General features: G+C 40.7%; 1 pseudogene; it reads right to left on the reverse strand.

Moving 5' to 3' along the window:
- Positions 1-14,097: 14,097 nt before the first annotated feature.
- On the reverse strand, positions 14,098-15,872 carry LOC111147404 (annotated as a pseudogene).
- Between the last annotated feature and the right edge of the window lie 1,038 nt (positions 15,873-16,910).

Here is a 16,910-nt window from a genome sequence, read left to right on the forward strand (position 1 = left end):
CACTCCAAGCTTGAGGGTTCACTGTGCTACTGCACAGAAAGATAAAATATTAAAAACAAAAACAAAAACAAAAACAAAAACAGAGTGAGGGGATAGCTATATTTATCAGCCATTTCATTTTTTCATTCATTTAAATACAGTTACTGTATTCACTAGTAAACATGGCTAACCTGTGTCCTGGAATCAGATTAACATTGTTTTCTTCTCTGAGGAAGGTCCAAAGAAGGATGGTGCAAGGAGAGAATCTTGAGAGGCTTCCCTCTCATACACATTATGTTCCACTCCCTTTGGTTCTTTCTTTAAACCACTGGGCTTAAAATCGAATGTTACAATTAATCAGGCCATTTCTCTTAGAGGAAATGTAGAGGAGTGTCAGGGAGGTTCTACCATCACTTAAGTGTGTCTGCTTTTCTAATAATGTCTAATGGTCTGAAGAGATGGATAGAGAGTATTAATTTCAAAGCCATACAATATAATAGGCATCTATTCACCTCAGTCTGCTTGTTGCCGAGGAGAAATAATGTCCCGGGTACTAAAGAGAAAGTAAACTTTCAGAATGCGTTTTCCTTCCACATATTATGATAAAATTAAGTCTTCAAGTCTCCAGATTGCTCTTTCTTAATTTTCTTTTTCTGTTCCATTCAACTGAGAGTGGTTTCATGATGGCACCGAGTTGGGGTTTGAGTAACTTTTTCTCATAGAACTTTGCTTCAGTACCTCTAGAGAGGGAACAATCCAGCACCAAGTCTTGCATGGGTCCCACGTTACCAAAGATGCAGGAGTCTACAAGATGTTTGAAAATCACATCGTTGAGCTCACATCCACAAAAATGAGAAGCAATTACAATATTCTCATAACTCAGTGCATGGTACTGTGTATTTGTCTTTGTGTGAACAGATTTTTTTTCATTTCTCGTGGGTAAATACCTATGGGTGCCATTTCTGTGTCATATGGCAAGTATCTGTTTAGTCTTACAAGAATCTACCTGTTTTCCAAAGTAATTATACCATTTCTACGTTTCCCACAGCAGTGTTCGAGACTTCCGGTTGCTCTTCATTTTCTCCAGCAGTTGCTTTTGTCGGTTCATTTAATTTCATCCATTCTGCTAGGTATAGAATGGTGTCAAATTATGGTTTTAATACTCACTTCTCTAATAATTAATGATGTATTTGTATGTGCTTATTTGTCACCAGTATTTTTTTTTTTTGATGAAATGTTTGTTAAAGTATTTTGCCCATTTTTATTGGGTTATTTCTTTTCTATTAATGAGCTGTGAGAATTCTTTATCTATTCTAGATAACAGTTATTCACCAGATATGAATTTTTCAAATAGCCTCTTTCAGTCTGTGGCTTTCCCTTCAAAGATTTTATTTATTTACTTATTTGAGAAAGAGAGAGAAAGAGAGAGAACATGGCCAAGGGCAGAGGGCGAGGAAGAGGGAAAGAATCTTAAGTAGATTGTGCTGAGCATGGAGCCCAGCCTGGGGCTGGATCTCAGGACTGTGAGTTCAGGACCTGAGCCAAAGAAACCAAGAATTGGATGCTTACCTGACTGAGCCATCCAGGCATCCTGTGGCTTGGCCTTTAGTCTCACTATATCTTTCAAAGAACAGAAGTTTTAAAATTTCGCTTGTCTCAATTATTATTTATTTATTTTTTTTATGGATTGTGCTTTTTGAGTTATACCTAAGAAATCATTGCCTAACATAAAGTCACATAGATCTTCATCATCGTTTTCTTTTAAAAGATTAATAGTTTCAGCTTTTACATTTAGGTATCTGATCAATTTTGAGTTAATTTTTACATACGGTACATAGTAAGAGTAAAGGATATTTTTTTGTTTCCTTTTTTTCTTTGTTTCTCGCTTCTGTCTCTTTCTCTTTCTATTTAATTGCATGTAGAAATCCCAACACTATTGCCTGAAAGACTTTCTTGTCTTCATTTATCTCTGTCTTTAACATTTTTGTCAAAGATCAATTGAACCAAGATATGTGGACCTATTTCTGAATTCTCTATTATGTCCCATGGATCTGCACATGTGTCCTTAGACTAACAGTTGATTACTTTAGCTTTATAGTAATCTTGAAATCAATGACAGTGAGTCCTCAGCATTGTTCTTTTTGTTTTTTTTAAATGATTTTATTTATTTGATAGAGATCACAAGTAGGCAGAGAGGCAGGCAGAGAGAGGGGGAAGCGGGCTCCCCACTGAGCAGAGAGCAAGATGAGGGGCTCAATCCTAGGACCCTGAGATCATGATCTGAGCCAAAGACAGAGTCTTAACTCACTGAGCCACCCAGGTGCCCCCTCCAGCATTGTTCTTTTAAAAATTATTTTGGGGGTGCTTGGGTAGCTCAGTTTGGTAAGCATCTGACTCGATTTTGGCAGTAGTCATGATCTCATTCAAGGTCTTGGGCTCGAGTCCTGCGTAGGGCTCCCACTCAGCAGTGGGAGTCTGCTTGTCTCCTCCCTCTGCCTCTCTCCCTCTTGAATTAATAAATAAATCTTTAAGGAATATTAAAATCAAAAATAAAAATTATTTTGGTTATTCTAAGTTCTTTGCATAGCCATACAAGATTTATAATTAGCTTGTTAATGTCTACAAACAAAAACAAAAACCCCAGCCAGGATGTTGTTTGGATTGCACTAAATCTAGATAGCAATTTGGGCAGATCTGACATCTTAACAATAATAAATCTTTCAGTCCATGAACAGGATTTAGTTTTGGTTTCCTTTATTTTTTCTCATTAATATTTTCTAGCTTATAGCATGTACTTAATACCCATATTTTATTATACTTATTCCTAATTCTTCTATTTTGCTGAAATTCATGAATGGACACCAAATTGTGTCAAATGCCTTTTGAGGGGGCATCTACTGAGATCTTCATATCATTTCCTCTTTTTTAGTCTGTTGACATGGCAAATTAATTTGACTGATTTAGGGATGTTGAATTTGCATTCCTAAGTTCAAAAGCCTACTTAGTCCTATTTTACAGGATTTTATTTGCTAATGTTTTTGTATGAATTTTTATATCTATGCTTAAGAGTAGTTTTTATTTTTTTTAATTTATTTAAAAAAATTTTTAGGGGGCGCCTGGGTAGCTCAGTGGGTTATAGAGCCTTTGCCTTCGGCTCAGGTCATGATCCCAGGATCCTGGAATCGAGCCCCGCATCAGGCTCTCTGCTCACTGAGGAGCCTGCTTCCCTTCCTCTCTCTCTGCCTGCTTCTCTGCCTACTTGTGATCTCTGTCTGTCAAATAAATAAATAAAAATCTTAAAAAAATTTTTTTTTTTTTAGACTGAGAGAGAACCTCTTTCTCTCTGTGTGAGCAGAAGGGAATAGCAGAGGGAGTATAGGAAACTTAAGCAGGTCATGGAGCCCCACCCTTGTTGGCTCAGTCTCATAACCCTGAGATGGTGACCTGAGCTGAAATCAAGAAGGAGATGCTTAGGAACGCCTGGATGGCTCAGTTGGTTAAGCCGCTGCCTTCCGCTCAGGTCATGAGCCTGGGGTCTTGGGATCGAGTCACGCATCGGGCTCCTTGCTTTGCAGGGAGCCTGCTTCTCTCTCCGCCTCTGCCTGCTTGTTCTCTCTCTCTCTGACAAATAAATAAATAATAAAATCTTAAAAAAAAAAAAAAGAAGGAGATGCTTAACTGAGCCACCCACGTGCCCCTTTATTTTTTTCTTCTAAAACATTGGTCTCAGGGGAACCTGACACCTCAGAAAATGAGTTGAGAAATGTCTTCTGTCCTCTATTTTTTTGGAAGATTTTGGGTAGAATTGGTATTTATTTCTTTGTTATTTAGTAGAGTACATTAATAAAGCTCGTTAGGCCCCAGCTTTTCTTTGTGGGAAGATTTTTTAACTCCAGATTAAATTTGTTGCATAGACATTGGGCTGTTCCTTCTTGAGTGAATTTTGATAGTGTTTCAGGAAATTTTTTTTATTTCATCTAAGTCATCTAAATTACCAGTATTATTCTGTTCATAATATCCTCCAAATGTCCCTTTAATTATGTGATAGGCAGTGATGTGCCCTTTTCTTATCAAAATATCAACATTTCTTATCCAGATATTGTCTTCTGTTTCTTTTTTGACCTATCTAGAAGTTTATCAATGTGTTGCTCTTTTAAAATAAGTAGTCTTTGTGTTTGTTGATTTTATTTGTTGTTTTTCTGTTTTTAATTTCATTGTTTACCAGTCAAAAGTTTTGGTGTTAATTTGCTCTTATGTTTCTCTAAAAAAAAATTTCTATTTTTCTTTCTTTCTAATAAATGCAATTGATGGTGTAAATATCCCTGTAATCACTGTATTAGCTATGTGCCACAGGTTTTGATATGTTGTATTTTTATTTTGCAGTCGTTAGGAATTTTCTTTGTGATATTTTTCTTTGATCCATAGATGCACTTAAAATTGTGTGGTTAGTTTCTAATCTTCAGTGGTTTTCCAGATAGCTTTCTGTTATTAGTTTTTAGCTTCAGTAATTCACAGCTTGATGCTCTCAGTTTATATGAGAAAGGGGTATGGGGAAGTAGTCAGAATTTCATCCTGTTTGCAGGGGATGCTGATCACCCTATGCACATGTATGCCGCCAAGGGAGGCTCTTCTAATTTCCTCTTCTTCCTCAATCATTTTTGTCTAATTCTAAACTGTTTACCCCAGTTATGCTAATGTATCATGCTAGCCTTTGACTTTGTATCTGTTTCTCAGATCTCTTCTTCTCTGTCTTTACTGCAGTTACTTCATCGTCCATGCTCTGCCAAAGGTGAAAGGATCTGTATGTTCAATTTCCCTGCCAAGATGCTTATCACTCATTGGAATTTAGTTCATTTGGACACCTGGTAGCTCCAGTTCTCCAACACTGTCACAAAGTACTATGATTGTGTAAATTGTCCCACTTCTTTGCTGTTGTTAGAAACTGTGGCTTAAGTGATATTTTCTTGTAGCTCTCTGCATCTTTAGTCAAAGTGGAACTTCAATCACTGAGATTTTTGGTATTTAGATATTAAGTAAGTGATCCGTTTCCATAAGTGGAAAGTGGTGTTAACCTCAAAACTCACTTTCCCTCAATGATATCACATTGAATTATAAGCTTTTTAAAGATCTAGGGCAATGTTAAGTTATATTTATGTAGGGTTTTTCCAGTTAGGAACACTTAAGTTTTTACATTTAGTAGCTAATTGAATCTTTGTAGTTGTGTGATTTGCCCATTATTAAGGTCCTTACAGGTGAGAAGAATCACTATTTAATAACTTGAGCTGGTAAGTAATACAAAACTCAAACCTGCTTCCAAGCACACAGAACTTCCTCAATTTCAGGTCAGTGTAGATATTTAATGTGGACATAGCTATATGGATTCTTTAAATGTTGAGTTTATTTCCTAAGAGAGAAAAAGAGAAAAATTAGTGAGAAGCTTAGCTCTCAGAAAGGAAAACTAATTAGTGAGAAATAGCACTTAATCCAGTTTATTAATTCTACAGCTACTTTCAGCTATCAATATCATTCCTTGCTTTAGATGAAAGTAAAATGGATGATGCTCTTTGCAACTTAGCTGTTATTTTAGAAAAAAAAGATAGATGATTTTGCTGTTCTTGTAATGAGCTAAAACTGCTTCAGAAATAATGTCAACATATCTTCCCTAGCATTTGTCTATCAGTGGGAGACTGTTATTAGAGCACAAATTAGTATTTTATTAATATTATCACTTACACATGCCATTTTTAATAGTCCATGTACAATTATACTGAAAAATTAAAAAGATGTACAAAATTCATCTTAAAAGCGAAGCAGACATTAGTTGTAAACCTACAACCTATTTTAGACATTAAGATTTATACAGTGTAAAGTTGAGGCAAGTGGATAGTCCCATCATGCCAAACGTACGAGATGGCATAAATGGGAACAGGATGTTCTTCCTAGTATATGGCTTTTTTTTTCCCCTAGTATATGTTTGAAGTGAAGTACATTCTATTCCTAAAAATTCTTCAAAAGCCACATGAAAAGAAATGGTAAAGTTTTGAGTGTATAAGTTGGGAAAATTCTCCCCCAAGTGCCTTTATATTTTAGTAAGTTTCAAGTCAAGATCCTAGAAATAATGAGGAATAAGACATATGTAGGAAGATTTAAAGAACGTCACAGATCCAGCTTGTCTCAAAGTATATTCTGTAGTGCCTAGATTACTGCCATTAAATTATGTTCATAGGCCTAGTACATTTCTTCTACATGGAGCCGGGAAATTTCACCTTTTTTTCTGGAGGAGGGAAAAAAAATCCACGTTAACCAGTTCTCATTTGCAAAACAGAATGGCAGTGGGAGAATGGAGTTATGGTCAGATGAGTTTGTAGAGGAGATCAGAAAGGGCGTAGAGCCTATGACATTTCCTCAGAGAGATTGAGCTTGATAAACATGAATATGCTGGGCATATGAGAGAAAAGAATGGTAGTGGAAGAAAAGATTTCAGCTCTGATGGTTGTCCCCAGAGACTCAGTAAAGCACATACTTGCTAAGATGGGTGCTATCTCGAAATCAGAGAGTGTACACTGTTTACCAAATACCCACCATGTATGAGGCATTATTTTGGGAGAAATGGGATATAAAAATAAGAACATTTTGTCCTTTAGGGAATCTGTTGGTCTATTTGGGAATGTATCATTACAGAAAAAAAGCAGAGATGGGCAGTAGTAAAGATGAATATCCACAGAAGGAACCGAGAACATCCATTGAGTTTTACAGCCAGGTGCTACTTACGCTTCCTAGAATGAAGTAATTGGGACCAAATTCCAATGAGGAAGTAGGATTTAAAGTGGTCCCTGAAGACTGAGAAAGGTTTGGATGAGTGGAATACAGAAGTGGCATCTTCCAAAGGGAGTTCATCAGAAGAAGCAAAATATAAGAGGAGATAAATTTGTCTGGAGTGTTTCTCAGTGGTCAAGGTGGAAGATTCATGAAGAGTTTTAGGACAGAATTAGATTGTGGAGTCTACCACGCAAGCCCCTCTTACTCTATTCCTTAAGTGTAATGTTACCTTGGTTTTCCAACCTCAAACCCACTTTCACTTTGGTTAATCTCCCTAGGGACCTCACAGCCCCTCCCAAGACTTTAGATAGAAAGAGTATGTGTTGGAATTTTTCCAGTTTGTATCTCTGGCCATTATATTTTTATATTTCTGTATCTCATGCTAGTATATGCAGTTGGTCATCAGATTTCTCTACTTGACTATCTTCCAACTTTAGAGAGACTGTTGGTATTCCAATCCGATATAATCTTGCTTAATCCCCTCTCCAATCTCTTCTTTTTCCTGCCATCTTGTCTTTTGAATTTATTACTCATGTAATGTTGGGCAAGTTGCTCAAGCTCTTTATACCTTGTTTGCTACATTTGAAAAAATAGGAATGAAATTATTGTTATTTTTAGGAGTCAAAACTTGTTATTTTACAAGTCAAAATATGTAAAATTGTAAGAAGAGTACTTAGCACATAATAAATCCCCCCCCCAACATACCATTTTTTAGCCACTTAAGCCAGCATGTTTCATTACCTTTCTCCCAATATTGAATTGGTCACAAAGTGCTATCAAATACATGCTTCTCCCTTTCCTTCTGTCAGTCCCTGACGGCATGACCTTAGTCCAGATGTGCATTACGTTTCAACTGCATTGTTTGATAATTGTAATAAACTGATAAATGCTCTCCCTATCTCCAATTTCACTTCTCTCTCTTCTAATTTCAAAAATGCCACCATCATGACCTTTTGAAACTGCACTGAACAAAATGCTTCGAGGAAAATGAGTTGCATTCATAATGAGTCTCAAATTCCCTTGAATAGTATCGTATCAGGCCTTACGTGATCTGACCCCATCTGCCTCCTTGGCAGTCTGTTGTGCTGCTTTCCCAATGACTCCAGACGCTTCAGACAGATTGGATCTTCCTCTACCTCTCCATTTTTGCAAATGGAGCTCCTTCCACTCTCACAGTCCATTCCCAACCCCTTTCTTTGCTTCTCCCACTTTTTCTCTTCTTTTGACCAGGTGATACACTTTGGCTTCCTAAATGTGTTCCTTCCCACCCCTTTTTGGTCTGGAGGATGTATCAAGAAAACAGCAGGAGACAGATAGCAGAAACTTGAAATAATTAATTTGAGGAGGGTTTAAAATAGGGATTATTTACAAAGGTGTAGATAGGATTAAGGACAACCCATAAAGGATAGTGCAGGGTCTTAGAATTGCCACCAGCTGGAACCCCTGATGGGGCAAGAGGAGCTAGTGCCTTATGGTTGACCCTGGAGAGGATCACCTAACTAGAGATGTGTGTGGTCTGTTGTACAACCTGTAGCTCTCTCTCAAGGAGGAATTGGGGAATAGATACTCTGTCCTCAGGATTCTTGCACCTTCTGTCCAGTTTTCAATGCCTTCCATTGTCTGAGCTCAGTGTGAAGCCAGAAGGTAAGGATGTTGAAATAGCCATGAAATCTGCCTTCTGAGAGTACCACAGAGAAGAGTAGAAGGGGAATCTGGAAGGACAATTGAACAACATTTAACAAAGGTGTTCTCTTTTACAGGACCTAGTCCCCAGAACATACCTTTACTACAGGGCATATTGGCATAGTTATAAGGCATAAGATATATATATATATATATATAGTATTGAATGCATGTCGCTTTTGTCATCAATTGAGGAGTGTTTGGTTATAGGGACTATCTTTATATTTTCTCAGCATCTAGCCAGGGACCCAGTACATTAGCCTGTACTTGAATGAACAAACGAACACATGAATGAATGGCATGTCAGGGTGAGGTCTGTGCCCTGTAAGACATGGGAATCAGTACTGTTTGAAGCTAATTATCTGATTCACCTTCTAGAACTCTAGATGCGTGCTGCCATTCAGGCTTTTATATTAGGAAATGATGTCTATTTCTCTATTGTGTGATACGTAAATGAGTGCAAATATGCACATGTGTTGTTTACTTCATAGTGTTTAAAAATGATGATGGGTCAGACACATACCAGACAATTCACAAGCTTTAGATGTATGAGAAAACAATTTCTCTAAGAAAATGATCTCCGTTTAGTCATTTATTCACTTGACTTAACCCCATGCTGCTATTAGTTATGCAGGGAAAATAGTGTTTTAATGACTTTAGAAAATGTTCACCACAGGAAGAAATACTGTATGACTGGAATAGGCTAAGAGGATATTTATCTCTCTGTGCATTTTGTGGGTCTTAATACTATCACACCTACGTGCTCCAAGAAAGACATTATAGTAGAACAGCTGCTAACAAAGGTGTTTATGATTCATATGGAAATTAGGACTTCAGAAAGAACAAAGTCTTTTTGAACACATTAACTGGTCTCAATATAAAATATAAATTACGTGAGCTACTCTTTTATTAAGCAGTATGACTATGATTACAATTAAAGATAACTCAGACAAGAATATAAAGAGTTAATAATGTAATTCTGTCACTGGGTTGTTGTTTTTTTTTTTTTAAAAGATTTTATTTATTTATTTGACAGACAGAGATCACAAGTAGGCAGAGAGGCAGGCAGAGAGAGAGGGGAAATGTGGGCTCCCTGTTGAGCAGAGTGCCCGATGCAGGGCTTGATCCCAGGACCCTGGGATCATGACCAGAGCTGAAGGCAGAGGCTTTAACATACTGAGCCACACAGGTGCCCCTGTCACTGGGTTTTTAAAGGAAGCATTCTTATTAAAAAAAAAGTGATGTTAGCTTATTGTGAAATTGTGATCAACCAAATTCTGTTGTAACAAGAAAATCAAGTTTTTAAGAGTTTGAAGAAGGCATACCTCCCCCTCCTTTTTTTTTTTTTTTTTTTTTTTTTTTGTGACAGATGGGGAAACTGATCTTCAAAGACCTTGTAACTCATGGAAATCACTTTTTAGGTGGTTGCAGGGATAGAACCTGTTGATGAATTCTCAAGCCTAAATTCCTTATACTACATTGTGCTGTCTCCCTAATGCTGTGTACTAAAGGAATAAGACATCATATAAAGTTAGACAGCCTGTCCCCATGGGATTTGACGTGCGGCTGTGATTTCTAGAGAGAGCCCAGGACCTTGTTACAGAATACAGTTGATTCATTTAATAAGACTTTCATACAGAATATGGAGGCCTAGATCCATTTATAAACTGTGGAACAGAAAATGTCTCTGCTAAGGAAGTTTTGTGGATGAATGGTTACAAGATGCCATAGTTCATTATTTACCTTTATGATGGCTTATCTAAGGAAAGCAGAAGTGATGCCTATGTTGTTTTTAGGAAAATAGTTTTATTTATTTTATTTTATTTATCTCTGTTTTCATAAACAAGGAGAAAATTTTTTTCCAGAGTACTTTTTTATAATGGCAACTTTTAAAAAAAAGATTTTATTTACTTATTTATCAGAGAGAGAGAGGGAGAGAGAGAGAGAGAGAGAGAGAGAGAATAAGCAGCGGAGCAGCAGCCCCCTTGCTGAGCAAGGGGCCTGATTTGGGACTCCATCCCAGGACCCTGGGATCATGACCTGAGCTGAAGGCAGATGCTTAACCAACTGAGCCACTCAGTCGTCCCTGTAATGGTAACTTCTTCTTCTTCTTCTTCTTTTTTTTTTTTTTTTAAGATTTTGTTTATTTATTTGACAGAGATCATAAGTAGGCAGAGAGGCAGGCAGAGAGAGAGAGAGAGGAGGAAGCAGTCTCCTCGCTGAGCAGAGAGCCCGATGCGGGGCTCAATCCCAGGCCCACTGAACCACCCAGGCACCCCTGTAATGGTAACTTCTTATAGGAATTCCACATCTTCCTTTTTGCTGATGCATACCAAATCTTACCTCCTTTATGCTTCTGTATCTCAGATTTACTATTAATTTTTTTGCCCTGTTCCCAGCCCCCTCTGTGGTCATTTGTATGGGCTTGAAAGCTGGATAAAGGGAAAAATGAGCTAAGAAACAACTATCCACTTGATTAAATGGAATCCATTTATTCTCATATCATGGATGAAAACTAATCATCTAAAATCTCATCACCATTTGTTTCCACCTACTCTATGTTCTGGTTGCTGAATGAGAATCTATAAAGCTTGGAGCTATTTTTGGATATTTATCCTTGGAAAACTGGTACTAATCTTCGTCATTTATGACAGTTCCTACATTGGGACTGCCGAGTGCCAATTTGAAGAAGAAAAAACATAATGTTATCTGAGCCATTTTCCCCACCCAGCAAATATTAGGGCTCTTTCCTGAAGGAAGAAGGGGGTTCACTTTCTGCGCCTGAACTTCACCATAAGTTTCAGAGTGAGATGTCTGCCTCCATCTGGGTTTTCCTCAGAAGCTTCTCGGTCTTCACTTGTTTCTTTGTCCCCATATTTGCTCCTCCACTAATCTCCCCCATTTCAGTAACATTGAAGATATGGCCCCAATTTGGGTAACTAAAGAAGAAATATGGACACCTGGACTAAACACCTAGAAGTTCATCCTATGGTCTCGTGAGTGTACAGTTAATTCTGCCACACGGGAAAGGAATATACAGAGTAGTCCGTCCACCTGCCTCGACGTTGTGGCTCTCCCTAAACTCTCGCTGATAGGAGAACTAATCCCCTTCAGGCATTTGGAAAACATTTTCTGAAGTAGGTATTGTGACACGTTTATGAATAGATGCATAGAAGGTTCGATATAAATTCGAGATATCTCTCTCTTAAAAAAAAGACAAAGAAGTTGAAGCCTATTCCAGGTCTGAGGTAGTGTAACTGCCTCTTAGAGGGAAGCCTGTGCACTAGGTGAAGGGACACTTGGGCAGCCTTCAGCACTTCTTTCCAAGGTATTCTGTGAAAAGAGGGGGGCTCAGCTTCAGTGAGGTTTGGAATAGTGTTTGGAAAGCTTTCAGAGCTAGGCTTAGATGCCTTCAATGGCTGGAAGTAAACTGCATGTTATAAATCGTGCCTATTTTGAGTAGCAGGTGGGATAAATCCTGGAGTAAGTGAGGAGGGAATTAAGCAGAGAGTGCTCTATACCTAAAGCATTTGACAAGATATATATAAGATATGTATGCATGATAGATCTATAAGATAGAGAGAGAGAACGTGCAGGGGAGCTAGCTATAAATAAAAGGCCTAGCAGAAAAGAGAGGGAGGAAGGCACTGACGAGGTGTCATGCTCTGAAACTGTAGGTATCTGCCACTAAACACCTTGATTTGAGGACCGAAATTGCTGAACGTTGCAAAAATAGTGGGTTGCGTGTCTGAAGAGATTATAAAAAATGACTGCCTGAAAAAGGCCAATTATTGTCTTTTAAAAGAATTTATCCTGGGCTCCTAGCACCTGTGAGCTGAGTTTGTTCCTCTAAAAACACCCAGCCACTGGCAGAGGACTACATGAAAACCTATACATAAAATGAGAACTTGGTTAATCCTTCAGGACTCCATTCTGACTCTTCTTAGGAGTTAGTCTTATTTCCCAGCTCTCTCATACCTTCACAGTTTTCCTCTTTACTGGCCCTTTATCAGCTTGTCAATATATAAAAATGTCCACGTGGAATTATTACTGCTTCCCTTGATCTCAAGTACTCCTATCATTCAATATCATCACCGTCCTTCGCGGTTGAATTTGAAAGAAAAATCTCTACTCATTGCTTCAGTGTCTCCTCCAGAATTCTCACACCCGTCACTCTACAGAAGTTGGTTTCTAGAGGTCACTCTCTGCCAGCCTCCCATCTGCCTCACCGAATGGCTTCCTTTCAGCGGTTCTCCTCAATCTCTATGGCATTTGCCATGACGAAGCATCCTTTGTTTTGGGAATCACTACTGTCCTGCAATTTCCTCTTAATTTTTTGACCACTCTTCACCGGTCTCTTTCTAGGTTTCTTTTCCTTCCAGGAGCTTGCAAGTATTGCTGTTATCAAAGGATGACTTCTTGGTTCTTTGCTGTTCTCATGCTCCTATCCATTGCCATCACGTCCACTCCGCTTCATTTCCACAAACCTCTGTCTCCAGTTCCGACCTCGTGGTGGAGCTGCCCGTTACCAGCTTCACCTGGTGGGACTGAAGGCCTCTTGAAGATCACAGAGCTAACTCTGTTTCCTGGTAAACTTGCTCCTTCTCCTCTGCATGTCTCTCCTCTTAGAATTACTTTGCATTCATCTCCTCAGGAAACTTGGACATCTGTGACTCCTCTTTCTCACATCCCCAGGAACCAATCAGTAGGTCTTGCTGATGGCATGTCAAAAGTAACTTTGGAGTTCTTTTTCTCTTCCTTCATTTTTTACTGCCTTTCCCCTCATCTGGCTTTTCTCATTTTGGAGTGAGTTTTAATCATCTATTCAGGTAGCCTCCTAATAGTGGTTTTGTCTTCATGGGTCTTAGTGCCTCTCCACGCTTCTGCCAAATTACCTCTGATACCTTTCCTTTATCATGTTCTTTCCTTCTTGTTCTTCTACTTAGAGAGTTGGGGCAAGGGGCAGTGGGAGAGAGAGAGAGAATCTCAAGCAGACTCTTTCCTGCTCCAGCCCCAGCATGGAGCCTGACCCAGGACTCAATCTCATAATCCTGAGATCATGACCTGAGCTGAAATCAAGAGTGGCCCCTTAACCAACTGAGCCACCCAGGCACCCCATGTCTCTTTCCTTCTTTTTTATTTGAGTTATTTGATATATTATTTCTAAAATATATTAATGCTGCAGGCCCCCTGTGTAACCCACAGGCCACATATCTTAACATCTTTCCCCTTCTGATATGTATGCACATGTACAGAGACAATTTCCACAAAAAGAAAAGGGTGTGAATTTTGCTTTGCTTTGAACATGTTCACCTATGTTAGTTCAACTAAAAAGGATAACGCGATGGGAGTTATGGAGAGATGGGAGCGGATGGTGCAGTGGCTGGCTGGAAAGCCTGCAGAGGCCCGGGGGTGGGCAGGAGGCTGGGAAAGGCCCCGGGCTGACCTCCCTCCTCCCTCCTGGCCCCTGGGATTCTCAGGGTGCTTCCGCAGACTTCTCATTCCTCAGGATGGTCTTGGGTTTGCTCCCGAGCTGGCTGGCTGTGTTTGGTCTCATTCTGTCAGGTGTCGGAAGGGCTACATTCATCTGTTGTTTTGCTGGTGCCTGTGGGGGCCTCACTTGCTGCGCTGCGAGGTGACTCCCTGAGGATATTTCTGCTCCTGCTGCTTCAGTGGTTGTACACTTTCCCTGATCTTGCTCTGTGCGGTCTGGCTAGCAAAGAAATGCCCAATAATTCTAACGATCACTTCCTCATTTTCATCTGGCGAGTGGTCACGAGGCATGATGTGTTCTGCACTGGTTAAGTTCTGCAGTTCATTCACGGTTTTACCACCCTTGCCAGTCCCCGGCCAGCTGTGGAAGAGGGCACTCTAATGTGGGCTTCCAGCTTGACCTCTTCTTTGGGGTTAAAGAAGTTTCCTTCTTTCAGTTTCCACAAAGATCCTCCCCTGGGCCTTGAACTGGGCTTCAGATGGGCCAGTGATGATGACCATCCTTTCGCTGACATCTGGGCCTACCGCCAGGGCCATCTAGATGGAGGCCCCAGCGAACCTGGTCAGCTGGTTAATGCACGCCCCTTTCTTCCCGATGATGGGACCTACAGCCTGGGTTGGGATGAAGAGATTCACGGTCTCCTGCTCTGGATAGGAGTGGTGATGCAGGAAAGGTCTGAACTGGTGAGGGGGGTACAAGCTGGAGAAGTATCCGGAGTGGGTAGCGAAAGGGTGGTAATGGAAAGTGGAGGGAGCTCCTCGGGGCCCTGCTGTTGGAGGCAGCATGGATGAAAAGATGCCAAGTACCCTGAAGTTCAACCCGAGGATCAGATTGGCTTGTTCATAAATAGCCAACATATCATTTTCAAAGGCCTCACGGAGCTTCTTCATGATCTCTACATCTGCATTGGCACAGGCCTGGACTGTGCCCTTCACCGTGATGGTTCTTTTGGGGTTGTACGTGCTCAAATCCTGCAGGGGTGAGATTATTATCTTGGTCCCTGTCTCATGTTCAATTTTCTTCAAATTTCTGCCTTCTTTTCCAGTCAGTCTTCCAACTAAGCCATTGTGGGCCAAAATTTTTGGAGGAATCTCTTCAGCTGGTTTGGTCTCATCAGCCTCTTTCTGCGTGATTTCAAGAATCATGCGGCATGCTTCTGAGGTCCCTCTGGGGGTGGCATGGATAGTGACAGGCTTCTCTGCAGCCCCAGAGTTCTCCTTTCTATGCATGTCTACCCGGGACTGGGTCTGCTTAGTGATGTTCTTTATGGTCAAGCCCTCCTTTCTGATGATGGCACCAACAAACTGGGTGGGGACCAGGTTCTGCGCAGGAAATCAATCTGTCTGGCCTGAGAAGAGGCCCAGGGGCATGGCCTTCCTCCTGGGAAGAGTGGGCTTGCTGGGCTTGCTGAGGGGGTAAAAGGGAGCTCACCTCTTCATCCAGGATGTAGGAGGTCTTGAAGGAGTAGTCCTCAAACTGATGCCCACTTAGCTTCTCGATGGCTGTTTTTGCTTCTTCTCTGGTTGTGTATGTGATGTTGACAACGACAGTTTCTGTATCTGTGTTGACTTGTTCTACATTCTCCACTGTCCCATACTGAGCCAAAAGTCCGTCCAGCACCTCCCACTGCAGGTGAGGAGGGATGTTTCGGATCTGAATTTTTCTGCTCCTAAGCTTTTTAGAGACTGAGTCATCAACTTCCATGATTTTCCCATGCAATTCCACTTTATCTGATAGTGCGGATGGCCCAGTTCTGGTTGGGGTAGTCCACCAAGGCGTAGTCAGACTTGAGCAGGACCTGTCCCTCCAGGGGCAGCTTCCTGTCCTCAAAGAGCTGCCAGGGGTTGTTGGCAGTGACGGTGGGGATCAGGTTCCTGATGTAAAGCTTCTTCATCATCATCTCTTTCCCGAGAGCCCACGGCTCCCCTGGCCCGGTACCCGGCATTCCTCACCTCCTCTGCTGTCCTCGTCTCTCCTCCTTCTCCAATGCTCCCCCTCCCTGCCCTCCACCTGCCACCACTCACCCCCACCTCGTCTCTTTCCTTCTTCTTCTTTTTTTAATTTATTTATTTGATAGACAGAGATTACAAGTAGCTGGAGAGGTAGGCAGAGAGAGAGAGAGGAGGAAGAAGGCTCCCCACTGAGCAGAGAGCCTGATGAGGGTCTTGATCCCAGGACCCTGGGATCATGACCTGAGCTGAAGGCAGAGGCTTTAACCCACTGATTCACCCAGGCGCCCCTCATCTCTTTCCTTCTTAAAACAAGAAATGATTGCTTATTATCGAGAGCATTGTGTTAATGAGCACAGTCTTTGTGGCTTTTCCTCCTCTGTTCCTGGGTGATCTTTTCAGCCTTGTCTTTCCCACCACCTCTTGCATCTTCTCCTAAACTTCTAACTGTCCTGTCACACTGGACTACTTGCTGTCACCCCAGATGTGCCATGCCCATCTGAGCCTTGATTATTTTGCAGATGCTTTCCCCTGCTTGGAATTTACTTCTGTAGCTCTTTGCCTTCTAATGAACTTTTTCTTCAAGTCCCAGCTCTTGGGCTGCTGCCTCTTTGAAAACTTCCTTAACTCCCCATCCAGAGGTGGAATGAAGCCCTCTTCATGTGGGTACTCCGCACACTTTGAGGACTAGTGGGGCAGTGTGCAGAGGTTGTGAGTTTGGATGGCAGACCAACATCAGTGCTGATCACAGTTTCTCCACACTTGAGCTAATTTGCTAAATTATTAATCTCTCTTGGTATGTTGTTTCAGCCATGTCCCAAATGGATCACTGACATGTTCCTCCCAAAGATGCCAATATTTATTGAGAGTTTATAGTGTGCCACTCACTCTTTTAAGATTCTGACGTGAATTAACTCATCTAATTAAGGAGTAGATTAAAAGAGCCTGTCACATCATAACTCTGTGCCAGCAGCAAAACCCTTACT

The sequence above is a fragment of the Enhydra lutris genome, unplaced genomic scaffold, assembly GCF_002288905.1.
Source record: "Enhydra lutris kenyoni isolate GAN:26980312 unplaced genomic scaffold, ASM228890v2 scaffoldscaffold16, whole genome shotgun sequence".
NCBI classification, from domain to species: domain Eukaryota; kingdom Metazoa; phylum Chordata; class Mammalia; order Carnivora; family Mustelidae; genus Enhydra; species Enhydra lutris.